The following is a 16,295-nucleotide window of genomic DNA, read 5'->3' as shown; positions in this document are numbered from 1 at the left end:
TTCCTATGAGGAATGTAACTGCCTTCTCTATCTACCAATTGAAATTCTGTTCAAGTTTTAAAGTGCTACATTTTTTTTCTAAAATCTTTTGTAACATACAGAAGCCAAAGTAATATTTTTCAAATTCTTTCTTCTTTATGCTAATGACCAAATATTACTGTATTCATTTGTGTATAATTCTTACATAGTTTATCAGATATTTATGTTTGATCTCATGTCTTATAGTTTGTATTTCTTCTTTCTGATACATGCTGCTCCTTTATAGTAGATGCTCAACAAATAGTTATTTTATGGACATTGTTACTTTATATTAAATGCACTACTATTCAAGGGTCCTTATACGTCCTTAAAAACTCAAGTCTAGGGCTGGCTATGGTGGCTCATGCTTGTTATCCCAGCACTTGGGTGTTTGGTTGAGGCAGGAGAATCACTGCAAGTTTGAGGCCAACCTGGGCTACATAGTGAATTCAAGACCACTGTGACTCAGCATAGTGAGTTCAAGACCTGAACTGCATAGCAAGACCCTGTCCCAAAAACTAACCAAAAACACCCCAAAGAACTCAAGCCTGGTAAATAATTTCAAAGTTTATATGATGTTATTTATTTATTTTACTTTTAACTTTTTAAACCAATCATAAGTTTAGCTTATGTCCCTAGGTAAAGAAGTATTTTATGGTTATTTTATTTCCTTAGCCAAACCTATCATACCTTAAAAACCTTAATATATTGATGTGAAACAGTACAAAGAAGGAAGAAATAACTACCCTTTGTTTTAAAATACTTATTATTTTAATCATACCTTTTTTTGTAGAGCAGAGAGACTGAAGGGATATTTTGTGTAACAGTGGAAAGAATGGACTATTTTTTCCAGTTTTACTCTTTTTTCATATCAAGTGATTTGTTCTGTAAGATTTACAACAACATTTTCATACCAAAAATAAAATAAGGTAAAAGAATTCTATAGGATCTTTTTCAGTTTGGTGGCGTTGCTCATGATGTATAGTGCACTAAAACCAACTTAATGTAACAGTGAACACAGTAAAAGGAATGTTGATGGATAAATGAAAAAGGCTATTAACAGTCTCAGGTTAGACAGGAATTTATAAAGATTTAAAATTTTTCCTGAATATTATTGGTAATATTAGTGTAGTACTAATTTTGTAACATCATCCTGAATTTCAGTGACTAATATAATGAAGGTTTAATTCTCATTCACTCAAAGTCTTGATCAGGATATACTCTTGGACAGCTTTCTTCCAAAGAGTGACTTTAGAATCCAGGAATCTCTTTTTAATTTTTTTGGTACTGGAGATCAAACTCTGGTCCTTGCACTTGCGCAGCAGGCAGTGAAACCACTGAGCTAAATCCCTGGCCCAGGATCCAGGAATCTTTCTTTACATATTTCTACCATTTTCAGCCAGAATCACCACAGAAATGTAAAAAAGAGCAAAGGAGACTACGTGGAAGATTTTTAGTTGCCAAGACCTAGAAGAATATATCCCTTCCATTCATAGTATGTTGGCCAGAACTCTGGCCATACTTAATTGGAAAGGAACTAAAAAGTATAGTTCATTTGTGTGCCCAGGCAGAAGAGAAGACAATCATATTGGTAAGCACTCACATTCTTTTTCATGTTACTTAGTAAACTTGCTATTTCTCAAAGTCACTATCTTTAGTAAGCATATATTGTTTACAGTTTTCTTAAACTGAAAGTATGAAAGAAATCAAAGAATTTTATAGTTTTTTCAGAACAAGAAACTATGCACTGAATGTTTTAAAAAAAAAGCTTTGAAGAATACAAAATAATATAGTTCAAACAGTATATTTACAGATCAGAAAATACTGGATGAATGAATATATAAAGGAAAAGTGAGTTAATACTTGGTTCAAATTTTTTTAAAAAGTGATATTAATTGAAAAAGGTGTAAATACAACCTTACAATTGAGAAAGATGAAATCCAGTGAAAGGTTAGCAGACTAGCAAGAACATAGGGACTGTTTAAAATAATACGAAAGATAAGGTCGGAGAGGTACTTTAAGGTTCTGCCTAATTTGAAGTTGATAATGTATGCTTGTTTCCACTCCAGAGATTTAGGGTGTTATTGTCCTTTGTTGTGCCAGCTAGTAAGTCAAATTTTATATGCTACTCAAGAATTAAATACTAAAAGATTGCCTTAATTTGAATTGATCAGAGTGTGAAATCAGAACATCTTGTGGTTAGATGTTACTTGAATTTAGAAAGAAATTCCTCCACTTTGGCCAGACACTGGAGAAATCTAGGTTGTTATATTTTAGTGTTTTAGATAAATTTATTATTTCATTAATTTTTCTTTTTGGTATTTGTTGACATTAGCCGACAAATCTGAAAATGTTGGATTTAACACTCAGGATAAACACAAGTAGTTGTTTTTAATTGGTCTGTAATGTCACTTGGAATGAAATCAAAGAATGTCTTGAGGGAAGGTGAGGAAAGAAATTGTGCCTGCTTTCAATGTGAGCAAGGATTGGAACCATCATTTTACCTTGCTTATGTGAGTCATAGTTTGGAAATCATTGTCCTAATTTATGTAAAATATATCTTTCAAGTCACAGTATTAGACTTTATATTTTGTTATAAACAAAAGTTGAAGGAAGTTAAAGTAGAACCACTTTTTTGTTAATTTATACATTTAGTTGTATTTTATTTAGAACATTCGTTTTATAACAGGACTAAATAAAACTATAGAAATTAGGTCAGAAATCAGACTACATTTCATATGGGCTTATAGTGTAAATAATCTCGTATATAATTAATTTTATTGAACACAAATGTAATTTTATCAGTTTTGTTTTTAACTGGTAAGTTAATTTTTTCTTAGACAAGAAAGCTAAATGCTTAAACATGAGAATACTGGTCCTAAAATAGAGTTCAGACTGTTTTTCAACCTGACACTGTTGTCTCTCTTGCTTGCTTTCCTCCTGAAATGTTTCCATTTTGGGGATTGGAAGAGCTATGATTATTTATAGACTAGTGTGTTTTGGACAGGTGGTGTGTTTACATAGAGCAGTGGAATCATCACATGTCCCCTAAGACCTTTAAGGTGAATACATTTCATTTTATCATTACTTTTTATAATTAAAACAATATTTATGTGGGTGGATGGAGAACATCATCTTCAATTTTATACTTTCAATATTGCAGATATCCTCCATATATTAGGAAATTTCAAAGTTTTGGAGTTTGGAAATTCTTAGTGATACACATATAACATATGTTTTTGTGTTATCTTAAAGAGAATACAAATTATGAACATGCTTTTCCCCTCCCACTTGTGGTTTTGTATTTGGCAGATTTTTTTTTTTTCTGGTACTGGGTATCAAACTCGGGACCTTTTGCTTGTGAGGCAGGCAGCAGGATCACTAAGCTAAATCCCCAGCCCTGTTGTTTTTCTATTTGATAGGAGTTTTTTAGGGAGTCTAATCCTGTAGAAACACAGCATTCATCTATTATTGAAACTTTCAATATTACATTCTATAATTCTAAAATTACAGTAAAGTCATAAATTAACTTGCTAATACTGCATAACATATTAACATTTTAAAACCTAAGTTTCTGAAATTTACCATGTGGACCTATCTTCAAGATTTAAAACCCATCATTACCTTAATTATGTAGCCAACTTTAGAGTTGATACTCCAGTTATTGACCAGGGGCATTTTGCCACAAAAGATATCCAGTCAGATAATACTAAATGAAATTCTTTCCTTCAACCTATGTTTAGTAGCTTTCTTCTTTAATAAAAGGCATATGTGGAACTACTTTCCCTTTCTTTCTTCCAGCAGGAATTACTTTTATTTTATTCTTTTTTGAGAGCTTCTGCCTCTGAGCTTACTCTATTTAGAGACTAAATGACATAATAGAGCCTCACTTGGAAAGACAGTGATAGTAAAATAGTCTCCTTTTTTCTTTATATATCTTTTCCTTCTGGAACCTTCTGTCTGCCCAATATTCATTAAACCCCAGTCATCCAAAGCTATCTTGATTTTTAAAAATTCTTCACTGTTTTTATTTTAAATTAACACATTGTAGGATCATACAGGCACTGCACTTTCTGGGCGGAACAGTTAGTTTGCCTTTTGAGACATTTAGCTATTTTGTGATCTTGCATTACACAGGCGAAAACTCTTTCTGTTTAGTGTGTGACCGACCATTAGTGCTCATCAGTCCTTATTTTTTATTGGTGCATATTAGTGATATGCATATAACATATGTTGATTATTTACTTCTCTATTAAAAACTCTCCTTTTCCTCCTCCCTCCCTCTGATCCCTTTTCCTATCTCTAAAAGGCTAGCTTCTAGTTTCCTGTCACCTCTCCTTAATTTATTACTTACTATTTTTAAAATGTTTAAATTTATTATATAAGGGAAAAACAAACTATTGTAACTTCCCGAGACTGGCTTATTTCACTTAACATAATGGTTCTCAGTTCTATCTATTTTTCTACAAAAGACATGATTCTATTCTTTATGGCTGAGTAATACTCCATTGTGTAAATAGTATATGCTATATTTTCTTTATTTGTTCATCTGTTGATGGGCATCTAGGCTGTTTCCACAGCTTAGCTATTGTAAATTGTGCCACTGTAAACATGGGTATACATGTATCACTGTAGTATGCTGGCTTTAATTCTTTTGGCAATATACCAAGGTGTGGCATAGTTGGATCAAATGACGTATCTATTTTTAGGATTTTTAAAAGGAATCTTCATACTGATTTCCATAGGGGTTGTACTAGCTTACATTCCTACCAGTAGTGTTGGAGCCCTCCTAGATACAAGCTCCCCCACACACACAGCAATTTTTTGTATTCTTGATATTAGCCAGTCTTAGATTAAATGAGTAGTTTTGACTTGCATTTCCCAATGGTTGAGGATGTTGAATACTTTTACATATACTTCTTGGCCACTTGTACTTTGTCTTTGGAAGAGTTCTGTTTAATTCATTTTCCCATTTACTGATTGGGCTGTTTGTTTTTTATGTTAAGTTTTTGAGTTCTTTATATATTCTAGATATTAACCCTCTATCAGAAGAGTAGCAAGCAAAAACTGTCTCTCATTTTACAGTATAGGTTTTATCTTCACTCTATTACTTCATTTGCTGTGCAGAAGGTTTTTAATTTGCTGTTGCCCATTTGTTGATTCTTGATATTATTTTCTGTACTATTGGGGCGCTATTCAGGAAGTCTTTGTGCCTATGGCTTCAAATGTTTCCTGTGTTTTGTTCCAGCAGTTTCAAAATTTCTGGTCTTATAGCTCCATCTTTGATCCATTTTTTATTTGATTTTAGTACGGAGGGAGAGAGATGGATCTAGTTTCAGTCTTCTGCCTGTCTGTGGGCTTTTTTTCCCTCTTGCTTTTTAAAAAATTTTTCAGTTTTTAAATTTTGTTATTTAAAAAAATAAATTTAATGTTCACATTTCTATAAAGAAGGAACCCAGTTTCGGTCAGCCTTGCTGGCCTCTAGTGTGAGTCCTCACAATGCTCTGGGGAACCTCGAAAAGCAGAAGTCTGTGGAAGAGCTGTCTTTGCCTGGGGCCAGGGAGCTTTTGAGAAAGCAGAGGGGAAGGCAAGCTTACTGTGACCCTTACTTTTGAAAAAGATTCACACGCTTTCCTCCAAAACCTATGCTATCTTTGACTGTGTGTACGGAAGCACAAATGTTCAACTTGTATGCAAAAAAGGCACAAAATCAGGTAGGCTATAAAAATTTTGGTAATATAAGGCCATCTGTTCAGGTCCACCTTGGAGACCTGTAACAGATACGTAAATACATACTACAGTCAAAAGGTACCTTAATATAATTTTCATAAAACATCTAAAGTAATCTAAGAGTAAGTGTGTAAAAAAAGAAAGACAAAAAAAACCCTCCTTTCTCTTTGAGGGCAGTTTGTCCTTGAAGAGGGGTAGAGAAGCTTGGCATGGGATGCTTCGTCTAAGGGTAGGCCTTGATGGATGCCTTTCTGCATCCAGGTATGTAGTCGTACAGCAGCTCCTCCTCAGCCACGCTGTTTCGAGAGGCTATGAAGATAAGGCACGCTGTCAATGTGGTGCAGCATGGTCTGGCAGTTTCTGCACTTGCTGTGGTTCATCAGCCTATCCAGGCAGTTTGTTTCCCTGGGGATGTCTACACAGTAGGTTTTGCTCAGACAGTGAAAGTAACTATAGTACCAGTAGCAGCTGGTGGAGGGATTTTGTACATACATAGCCTCTCACTTCTTGGCATTGGTGATCTCCATAAGGTCCCTGTGGAACTCCACCACAAAGCCGCCCTGGGAGAACTGCTTAGTGGTAATTAAGCCCCTCTTTGCTGTTGATGAGGTCCGTCTTCATGCCTTCCTTTTTTTCACTCTTGATCAACTCATTTCTTTTTCTTTCTTCCCACTGGAACTCTGCTTTGCTCTTCCTGGAGCTCCACCAGACAAGATCAGTTCCATATTGTTTTTGTTACTATGGCTTTGTAGTGTAATTTGAAATTGGGTATTGTGATGCCTCCAGAATTGCTCTTTTTACTCATGATTGTTTTGGCAAATCTGGGTCTTTTGTGCTTCCATATGAATTTTAGGATTATTTTTTCTAGTTCTGTATTAGTATTATAATAGGGATTGCATTGAATCAGTAGATGGCCTTTGGTAATATGGCCATTAAAATAGTATTCTGCTAATCTGTGGACAGAGGAGATCTTTCCATTTTCTAATGTCTTGTTTAATTTGTTTCTTCAGAGTTCTATAATTTTCATTATAGTGGTCTTTCATTTTCTTGGTTAAGCTTGTAACTAGGGTTTAAAAAATTTTTTTTGAACTATGGTGAATGCCGTCATTTTCCTGATTTTTTTCTAAGTAGGTTCATTAATGATGCATAGGAAAGCTATGATTTTTGTGTATTGGTTTTTGTATCCTACCACTTTACTGAATTTATTAGATCTAAGAGTTTTTATGATGTTGAGTGGGTTTGTCATATATGGTTTTATCAATTTCAAGAAATATCCTTCTATACTTATTTTATTCAAGGTCTTTGTCACGAAAGGATGTTGAATTTTGTTGAAGGCGTTTTCTGCATCTGTTGAAATTATCACATGGTTTTTATCCTTGGTTCTATTTTTGTGGTATATTACATTTATTGATTTATTTATGTTGAACCTTCCTTGCATCCCTGAGATGCAAACAATTTGATCATGATATATGATCTTTTAAATGTATTGATGAATTCTATTTGCAAGACTCTTACTGAGGAGTTTTGCATCTGTGTTCATCAAAGATACTGGTCTGTAGTTTCCGTTTTTGTTGATTTTTTTAAAAATCCAGTTTTGGTATCAGGGAAGGCTGGTTTTGTAGAAAGAATTTGGAACCATTCCTTCTATTTCTACTTCATGGAAAAAGTTTGAGGTGCGTTGTTGTTAATTCTTCTTTAAAAATCTGGTAAAAATTCAGCAGTAGATCCCTTAAGTCAGACTTTTCTTAGTTGGGAAAGTTTTTACTATTGTTTCAGTATCATTGCTTGTTATTGACTTGTTTAGTTTTTTTTTAATCTTCTTGGTTCAATTTTGACAGGTCATAGATCTAGGAATTTACTCATTTCTAATTTTTAAAATTTTTTGGAATATAAGTTTTCAAAATAGTTTAATAATTTTCTGGATTTCAGTGGGATCTAAAATTTCATTTTTTAACTCTAATTTTATTAATTTGGGTCTGCTCTTTTGGTAAGTTTGGCTAAAGGCTTATCAATCTTGTTCTTTTCAAAGAACCAACTCTGATTCATTGATGCTTTGTGTTGTTCTTTTAGTCTCTTATTTCATTAACTTCCACTCCGATCTTTTTTATTTTCTTCTACTGGATTTGGGTTTGGTTTTTGTTTTTCTAGGCCCATGAGATGCATCATTAGATTATTTATTTGGTATTACTCTGTTTTTCTGATGTAGGTGCTCAAAAGTGTACTAGTTAACGTGTTTATGTAGTTTCTGTGGTTTCTTTCTTTTTTTTTTTTTTGTACCAGGGAGTAAACTCAGGACCTTGCGCTTGTGAGGCAGACGCCAAACCACTATTCTGTGATTTCTTTTGCTGTTGATTTCTAGTTCATTCCATTGTTGATCTGATAGGATGCATGATATTATTTCAGGTTTTTTTGTATTAAGACTTGGTTTATGGCCTAAATTATGGTCTGTTTTGGAGAAAGTTTTGTGGGCTGCTGAAAAGTAAGTATGTTCTATTATTAAGTCCATTAGATCTATAGTGTCTGTTCTTATAATTTTTACTTTACTTTGTTTCTACAAAGAAAGATGGAGAGAAGCAGAGTGGGTTCTTTCCTGAGATAAATGTTTTTATTTTTATTTTTTCCTGAGATGAAAGGTTTTAAGAGAAAAAGAAAACCAAGTGCTGTGAGAGTAGGAAGGCCATATTCCTTCTTGTTTTGAAGTTTAGGAGGAGATCAAAGAACAGTTAGAGGTTTTTTGTGGGTTTTTTTTTTTTTTAGGCAAGCCTTGAAACACAGCTACACATTAGGCCCAGAGAAAACAGTGGCTTGGGCTTACAAAATATGTTTCAAACTTATTTATTTTAAAACTAGAAGAAAAAATTGAGTATAAATGTGATCAGTACATAGCAATGAGTCCAGTTGAAATCATATTTGTCTTTGTATTCATGCAGTTGTAAAATATAACTTTTAATATATTTTTAAAAGAAGGAAATGGCTTTCAGAGGCAAAAGTGCCTGGGATTTGTATAAATATAGCCTGCCAAGAAAGGTAGGAAAGGTATGTGAATGTGATGGGCTAAGATTGGCAAAATCTTGAGCAAGAAATTTATAATTAAGCCATAAATCTATTTTGAGAAAGATGTGGCTAGTGGCTACTATATCAAACAGCACAGGTCTAGAGCTTTTAAAGGCTTTAAAATCACATCTTTCAGATTTCTGAAGTAAAAGCATTTTGTTTTCAGCATATCAAGTAAAAATAATCTTCTGGGTCTTGAAAATTAAAATATTTTACTCTGAGTTTGATATATTTTCTCATGGTTGTGTGTATCTTAAGTAATATGCTTAAGTCATAATAAGATTTCTAAAAATACATATTTTTTCCTGTTTTGCTGTTTTCATAAGTTTTTATTAGTACATGTTTGTAGTACATAATAATTACATTCATTATGGTTAAGTAGGTTTTTAAAATTGAGTATCTCAGAAGCAAATCATAATAAAATATTAGGTACAAAACTATAATAGGTGTGATATTTTTTGACTAAAGTTTTGATTTTCTAAATTATAAATTGGCTTGTAAACTTGGAGAATTTTCTTGTTCATTTGGCAAATGCAGTCAATATTGTGTTAGATTTGGTAGATATAGATGAGATTAAAAAAGCACTAGGTAAAGATATGTACAGAGCAAGATGCTTTTAGCTCAGAGGTATTTCAAGGAAAGCTTTATCAGCAATTTATTAAAAGGTCTAAACTAGAATCAAGGAAGACAATTGAGAATCTGTAATAATAATTTTTTTAAAAGAGTTCCTAAGTTGAGATAGAGATGGTAGGAATGGAGAGACTAGTAGGAATGGTCAGACTTAAGAACTTCTAAAGCAATTAGAGCAGACATTTCTTTGGTAGAATAAGAGGAAGGAGTCAAGCATAACTTGCATGTTTCTTATTTAGGCATTTGATAGTGAATTTAGGCAACTAAATTAAGGAAACCAGAAAAAGAAGTGGTAATTGAGAGAGGGATGGAAGATGATGATAATATTATTAACAGCCAATAGATTTTGATTGGTTATTGTATGCCAGGCACTGTGCTAAATGCTCTATATACGTTATTTCACTTAAGTTTTATAACTGTCCTTTTAGGATAATTATAATTATTATTTATGCTTTACAGATAAATGAAACTGTCAAAGAAGACTGGAATATCTTCTTCCGGGTCAGATAATAAAAAAGAGGCAGGGCCAGGATTTCAGCCCAGCTAATTTTCATTCCAGAGCTTTTGCTTCTAATCATTACACTTCCAAGTTGCTGAATTCAGTTTTGGATGTGTTGAATCTAAGGTGCCTATTGGATAGCCAGTGCCAGACGTATGATGTATGATGAATAGTGTATCTTTGTGGAGCCCAGTAAGTGGTGAATCAGAGATAAAAACTCTGAAGTCTTCATCATACAGGTATTAGTCAGTAGATGTTGGTAGGAGGAAATTACCATGATGATTGGTGTTTTGGAAATCAAGATTGGGGGTAGGAGGAGTACTGTCAAGAACTATGAGTGAAGAATTATGAATTGTAGCATAGGGTCCATTGTCTTAGCAACAGCAAGGATGTCATTTTGTGACCCAGAAAGTGACTTCATTTGGAAATAGAATGAGCCAGTGAGGAGTTAATTAATTCTTTTGACTACTCATGGGAATAATTAATCTTTAATACATTTTTATTATGGCTCCATGGAATAATGCCTTTTCAAGTGCAGAAACGCACTTCAGTTCACAAGTACATATTGTCAGACAGACTGCTAGACTGTTCTGTATTGATAGTCCAAGTCTGTTTGAAAACTGAGCAAGTAGTATCTTTTTAAATGGTTTTAAGCAGATTTGAGTATGACATTACAATTTTCTCTAGACATTTAACTTGTTTAGACTTAAGAAAAAAATTGATTTCCAATTAACACCAGATTTTATGAGAAAGAAAATATTAGCTAAATAATTAAATCCATGAAATAACATGTATCACAAATAAAAACAGGCAACATCTGTTTATTCATTTGGGAGGAAAAGATTGAGCTTGATTTTCTTAAGTTTTTAATTAGGTATTGTTCACAATTTTTATTTCAAGGATTTTTTTTTTTTGGTTCTTTCATTGGTACATTTTAGGTATATAATTCATTTACATTTATCATTGGGTGTTTGTACCTGTACATGATATATCTTGGTTCTTATTTTTTTCCCCATTACATGTGCACCCTTCACCCCCTCCACCCTTCCCTATTTACATAGATTTCATTTCCATTATTTTTTCTTTTCTCCTAGTTTTTCCTTTTCCTCTTTTCCTTTTCCCTTCCCCTCCCTTCACTCCTTCATCTTTGGACCTTTTTTCCTATTTCAAATTATCAGTTATTCATTTTAATCATTTTAACCCTTGTTTACATTATCAGTTTCTCACACTAGAGAAACTATTCGGTATTTACACGTGTGTCCTCTTTATTTCACTTAAGACTATGGCCTCGATATAAATCCATTTAGCTATAAATGACTCTAGTTTTTCATTCTTTATGGCTGAGTAGTACTCCATTTTATTAAAAAACCACATTTTCTTTATCCAGGTTCCAGTTGATGGGCACTTGGGCAGCTTCCAAGCTTTAGCTATTACAAACTGTGCCACTGTGAACATGGGTGCACATATATCACTGTGGTGTGATTCTTTTAATTCTTTTGGGAAGATAACCAGCAGGGGAATAGCTGGGTCAAATGGGACCTCTAGTCCTAGTTCTTTGAGGTATCTCCATACTGACTTACAGAGTGGTTGCACCAGTCTGCACTCCCACCAACAATGGAGAAGGGTTCCTTTCTCCCCACAACCCCGCCAGCATTTGTTATTTGTTGATTTCTTGAGAGCAGCCATTCTTTCTAGGGTGAAGGTGGAATTTCAGTGTTGTTTTCATCTGCATCTCTTGAATGCCAAGTGATGTTGAACATTTTTTCATATATTTGTTTGCTGCTTTTACTTCCTTGTCTGAGAAATGTCTGTTCATTTCAGATGCCCATTTTTGAACTGGGTCTTTGAATTTGGGGTGTCTGATTTTTTCCAATTCTTTATATATTCTAGATAGTAGTCCTTTGTCTGAGGTACAGCTGTTAAAATTTTTTTCCCATATTGTAGGTTGTCTCTTAGCTCTGTTGGTGGTTTCTTTTGCAGTGCAGAAGCTTTTTAATAAGATGAGATCCCAGTTGTTGATTCTTTGTGCTAGTTCCCGTGCTGCTGAGGTTTTGTTCATGAAGTGTTTTCCTATGCCAGTGTCTTCAAGAGTTCTACCTAACTTATCTTCCAGCAAGTTTAGTGTTTCTGTCTTAATATTTATATCTTTAATCCACTTTGATCTTAGTTTAGTGCATGGTGATAGGTATGGGTCTAGTTTTAATCTTTGGCAGGTTGAAATCCAGTTTTTCCAACATCATTTATTAAATAGGCTGTCTTTCCTCCAATGATGGTGGTTGGCTCCTTTGTCAAAGATGAGGTAGCTGAGCATGTCTGGAGTTGTTTCTGCATCTTCTAATCTATTCCACTGATCCTCAGGTCTGTTCCTTTGCCAGTACCATGCTGATTTTATCACAGTAGCTTTGTAGTATAGTTTCAAGTTGGGGACTGTGATACCCCCAGCCATGTCTCTGTGGTTTAGAATTGCTTTAGCTATTCTAGGTCTCTACTGGTTCCAAATGAATTTTTGGATTGTTTTCTCTAGTTCTGTGAAGTATATTATTGGAATTTCAATTGGCATTGCATTGAATCTATATAGTAGTTTTGGAAGTATGGCCATTTTCACTATATTGATTCTTCCTACCCAGGAGCAAGGGATGTCTTTCCATTTTCTTGTATCCTCTTCAATCTCTTTTTTCAGAGTGCTGTAGTTTTCAGTGTAGAGGTCTTTTGCTTCCTTTGTTTGGTTGATTCCTAGATAGTTCATTTTTTGGATGCTATTATAAAAGGAATTACTTCCCTAATTTCTCTCTCAGTGAGTCTGTTATTTGTGTACAAGAAGGCAATTGTTTTTTGAGTGTTGACCTCGTATCCAGCTACTCCACTGAATCTGTCAGTTAAGTCTAGAAGTCTTCTGGCAGAGTTTTTGGGTCTTTTATGTAAGGTATCATATCGTCAACAAATAATGACAGTTTAACTTCTTTTTTTCCTATCTTTATTCCTTTTATTTCTTTCTCTTGTATAATTGCTGTGGCTAATGTTTCCAGAACTATATTGAACAGGAGTGGTGATAGTGGGCATCCTTGTCTTGTTCCTGATTTTAGCGTGAAAGTTTTCAATTTTTGACCATTTAGTATGATGTTGGCTGTTGGTTTTTCATAGATAGCCTTAATCAGGTTAAGATAAAGACCTTCTGTTCCAATATTCTGTAGGGTTTTTATCATGAATGGGTGCTGGATTTTGTCAAATGCTTTTTCTGCATCTGTTGAGATGATCATATGGTTTTTGTCCTTGACTCTGTTAATATGGTGTATTACATTTATTGATTTATGAATGTTGAACCATCCTTGCATCCCTGGGATAAATCCGACTTGGTCAGGGTGTATGATCTTCTTGATGACCTTCTGTATTCTGTTTGGCAGTATCTTATTGAGGATTTTTGCATCTCTGTTCATTAGGGAGATTGGCCTGTAGTTCTCTTTTTTGGTTGGGTCTTTCCCTGGCTTTGGAATCAAAGTAACACTTGCTTCCAGGAATGAATTTGGAAGTATTGCTTCCCTTTCAATTTCCTTGATGAGTTTAAAGAGTAATGGTGTTAGTTCTTCTTTAAATGTCTTGTAAAATTCAGCAGTGAAGCCATCTGGACTTGGGCTTTTCTTTGTTGGTAAATTTTTTATTACATTTTCAATTTCACTCATTGTAATTGGGGAGTTTAGAATTTCTGTATCTTCTTCATTTAACTTTGGTAATTCGTATGTATCTAGGAATCTGCCCATTTCTTCTGTGTTTTCCATTTTATTGGAGTAGAGGTTCTCGAAGTAGGTATTGATGATCTTCTGGATTTCTGCTGGATCTGTTGTGACTTCACCTTTTTCATTCTTAATTGCATGTATTTGAGTATTTTCTTTCCTTTTTTTGATAAGGTTGGCTAAAGGTTTATCAATTTTATTTAGTCTTTCAAAAAACCAACTCTTTGATTCATTGATTTTTTGTTTTGTTCTCTTAGTCTCCATTGCATTGATTTCTGCCCTGATCTTTATAATTTCCTCTCTTGTACGAGCTTTGGATTCATTATGCTCTTCTTTTTCTAGGAGCTTGAGGTTCTGCATTAGGTTATTTATCTGAGTTTTCTCTGTTTTCCTAATATGGGCATTCACTGCTATGAATTTCCTGCGTAGAACTGCTTTCATTGTGTCCTATAGATTCCTGTACATTGTACTGGCATTTTCATTTACTTGTAGAAGCTGTTTAATTTCTTCTTTAATTACTTCTGTGCCCCATTGGTTGTTCAAGAGGGTGTTATTCAGTTTCCATGTGTTTGTTGGGGTTTTGCGGTTTCTTATGTTATTGATCTCTAATTTTATTACACTATGGTCTGATAATATACAGGGGGTAACTTCAATTCTTTTACATTTACTTAGGCATGTCCTATGAGCTAGCATGTGGTCTATTCTGGAGAATGACCCATGTGCAGCTGAAAAGAATGTGTATTCTGATTTTGTGGGGTGGAACACTCTGTAAACATCTATTAAGTCCATTTGTTCAATAGCTTGGTTCAGTTCTAGAATTTCCTTGTTAACTTTTTGTCTAGATGATCTGTCTATTTGTGATGGTGGGGTGTTGAGGTCCCCCGCTACAATTGTGTTAGTGTTTATTTGGTTTTTCATGTCTATTAATATTTGTTTTGTATAGTTGGGGGCATTCGTATTTGGTGCATATATATTTAGGATTGTCATCTCTTCCTCTTGGATTGTTCTCTTCACAAGGATGTAGTGACCATCTTTGTCTCTCTTGATTAGTTTTGGTTTGAAATCTATGTTGTCTGCAAATAAGATTGCTACCCCTGCTTTCTTCTGGGTTCCTGTGGCGTGGAGAATTTTTTCCATCCTTTTATTTTCAGTCTATGAGTTTCTTTTTGAGTTAGGTGTGTTTCTTGTATATAGCATATTGTTGCATTTTCCTTTTTAATCCATTCTGCCAGTCTACTTCTTTTGATTTGTGAATTGAGGCCATTAACATTGATGGTTATAATTGATAGATATTGATTTATTCTTGTCATGATATTTTACTTTTGTTGGCTCTTTTATTTCTTATTTTTCCCCCCTTTCCCTTTAGTGTCTTACCTTGCCTGGTGTCTTCCCTCTTTTGGGCCTCATGGAGTTGTGACCTTCATTTCTTTTTTCTAGGATATTGTTTAGAATTGCTTGTAGTGCTGGTTTGGTGTTTATGAAATTTCTCAGGTGTTGTTTGTCATGGAAGTATCTAATTTCCCCATCGATTTTGAAAGATAATTTTGCAGGATACAACAGTCTAGGTTGGAAGTTATTTTCTTTTAGGGCTTGAAGTACTTCACTCCAGGCTCTCCTTGATTTGAGGGTTTGTGTTGAGAAGTCTGCTGTGATTCTGATGGGCTTTCCTTTGTAGGTGATTTGTTTCTTTTCTCTTAACTGCTTGTAGGATTTTGTTTTTCTGTTGAGTTTCGGGGATCTTGACTATTATATGTCTAGGTGTAGATTTTTTTTGATCATGGCTAGTTGGAGTTCTATAGGCCTCACTTATCTGTATGTCCAATTCTCTACCTCTGCCTGGGAAGTTTTCCACTATTACTTCTGTGAACAGTTTTTTTATGTCAATTGTGCTTTCTCCTGTTTTTTCATGGACTCCCTATCAGTCTTATGTTATTCTTCTTTGCATGGTCTAGCAGTTGTTGGATTGATTTCTCGTGGTCCCTTACTATTTTTAAGAAATGTCTATTTTCATGGTCTCTAACCATGATCCTGTCTTCTATATCTGATATTCTATCTTCAGATTCCCTTAATCTGCTGTGGATACTTTCAGTGGAGTTTTTGATCTCCTGAATATCTATTTGAAACTGTTTCATGGATTCCATTTCTTTCTTATGTTGGGCGATCATGGTTTCCATTTCTTTCTTATGCTGGGTATTCATGGCTTCCAGCATGTTTCTGAGCTCATCTATTTTTTTTATCTGTTTCTGTTCTAGATCCTCTAATCATGTCTTTCACTCTGCTCACCATCTCTGTAGATATCTGGGAGATTATTTCTGCTTTGAATTTTTCTAGAGCCTCATTCATCTGTTTTGTTACTTCCTGTGCTATCAGTTCCAGGGTATCCAGGTGGTTGGTTATGGGACTTTTCCATCTCATTTCCCCCAGGATTTACCCTTGGTGGGGTGGAAGTGCGAGTTTGTGCCTTTCTTAAATGTCTTCTCATTTTTGTTTTTGGCACTGTCCTTGGTACTGTCTTGGGTTGCAATTGCTTATTGTAGGTATCTTTGTTGCTTGTAATTAGAACCCTTACGGAATGATTGCTTCTCAGAGGTGTCTTCCAGATATAGCTGGTCTTTAAGTTTTGAGTGTCTAATGAC

General features: G+C 34.3%; 1 protein-coding gene and 1 pseudogene across 4 annotated transcripts in view; one reads left to right on the top strand and one right to left on the bottom strand.

Annotated features, from left to right (window-relative positions):
• The window catches only part of Xpr1 (xenotropic and polytropic retrovirus receptor 1), a 193,932-nt gene that overhangs the window by 73,658 nt on the left and 103,979 nt on the right, over positions 1-16,295 (top strand). The gene's annotated exons all lie outside the window — the stretch shown is intronic.
• On the bottom strand, positions 5,972-6,474 carry LOC110350884 (N-lysine methyltransferase KMT5A pseudogene; annotated as a pseudogene).

The sequence above is a fragment of the Heterocephalus glaber genome, unplaced genomic scaffold (assembly GCF_053883595.1).
Source record: "Heterocephalus glaber isolate CG9 unplaced genomic scaffold, H.glaber_assembly_v1.0 deba00001600, whole genome shotgun sequence".
Classification (NCBI taxonomy): Eukaryota; Metazoa; Chordata; class Mammalia; order Rodentia; family Bathyergidae; genus Heterocephalus; species Heterocephalus glaber.
The sequence above is the reverse complement of the archived record's forward strand: the minus strand, read 5'-3'. Positions and strand labels throughout refer to the sequence as shown.